Source organism: Orycteropus afer, unplaced genomic scaffold, assembly GCF_000298275.1.
Source record: "Orycteropus afer afer isolate SDZICR_OR568_19922 unplaced genomic scaffold, OryAfe1.0 scaffold00524, whole genome shotgun sequence".
NCBI lineage: Eukaryota > Metazoa > Chordata > Mammalia > Tubulidentata > Orycteropodidae > Orycteropus > Orycteropus afer.
In genome coordinates, this window is record NW_006922111.1 from 964,551 (window position 1) to 966,073 (window position 1,523).

Here is a 1,523-nt window from a genome sequence, read left to right on the forward strand (position 1 = left end):
AGTGTGGCACTCAAGCCACGGATGTGGCTCCAGGGGGTGGCATGGCAGGCTGCTGGGCAGGAGGCTCTGGGCTGCAACACCCCAAGGAGACACCGCCTCCCCGGAACCCTGCTCCTGCCCCTGTGTGCAGCTGCCACACACCCTCAGGTTCCTGGCCTCAGCCCCCCGGCCTCGGCCCTCACTCCCTCACTCACAGAGGGGGCAAAGTCACGCCTTCCCCTCCAAGGCCTGGTGGGAGCCAGTGAAAGACCCCCAGGCATCCTCACAGTGTCGCCATGTGCTGTGGTCTCCAAAGCCGCCCTCACCTGGTAGGAACTGAGCACCTCAGCTGCAGGGCTGGCCTGACCGAGTCCCCAGGATGGCTGGGGACAGACAACTGCCGCCCGGGATGCACAGCCACTGGTCGTGGCGCCGGCAGTCAGACACCTTCCCCGGGCGACACAGCTGGGTTCAGCTTTTGGGTTTTGTCCATCGTAAGTCACCAGGCATGTCAGTGCTGCTGCAAACGCCACTAAGAGTCCGGCCAGAAGACCAACGCACTTGTCTAGTGACATTAAGAAAAATGTTCCTAGAGCCATGGAAGATGGACGAAGCCCTGAAACTATTGTGTTCAGATCATCTTTAAACCAAAAACATCCCCTGAATCGTCTTAAAACCAAGCAGTAATTTAGCATAACTAGTAAAAAAAAGAAAAAAGGCCTGTCTTGAGCATTGTACTCTTTTAAGAACTATCTCTCTGGCATCAAATTGACAATGGCAACTCGAAAGGTTAGATGGGAACTGAAGGGGGCAGTCAGCGAGTGTTACTGAGGGAGGAACAATTCAGAAAAAGAGAGTGAGGATGGTTGCAAAACTCACAGAATATAATCAGTGCCAATGACTCACACACGGAGAAGCTGGCGAGTGGAATGTGTTCTGCTACGTACATTCTCCACGTGACAAAATAAACAAAATTGTATTTACAAAGAAGAATGTGGCCGTCAAGTCAGCTCTGACCATCTGGGTCCCGATGCCTTTCAGGGGCTAATTTTGGGGGAGTAGACTGCCAGCCCTTTCCTCCAAGGCACTTCTTGGAAACTGTGACCTCTCTGTTGGCGTGTTCCGCCCAGGCACGCTGCAGGGACGATGAGGTGCACAGCCGGTGACAAGAGCCAGGTTCCAATCAACTCAGAAGCCCTGGCACCAGCTCAGGGCACACACGGGGTCCCTGGCTGCACTCAGCCGAGCTGCAGGCAGAAGTGGCTACCGCCTTCCCCGGTGTAGGTGCAGATGGTGGGGAGAGGACCGACCAGCGGCATTTCTGTGATGGATCGATGCTGCTTCCAAAGAATGGCTCCGCCCCCCAGGATGACTCTCCAGTGGGGGTGGGAGAAAGGGGGGATGGAAGCCCCAGGGGTGAGGGGAATAGAGGCCCGGGGCTGGGGGGAATCCCCAAGGGAGGCTGGAACCCTAGGAATTCAGGAGGATGGGGCCCCTAGGGCTGGGGTGGTGGCCGCAGCTCAAGGGGAGATGCAAGAGGAGGC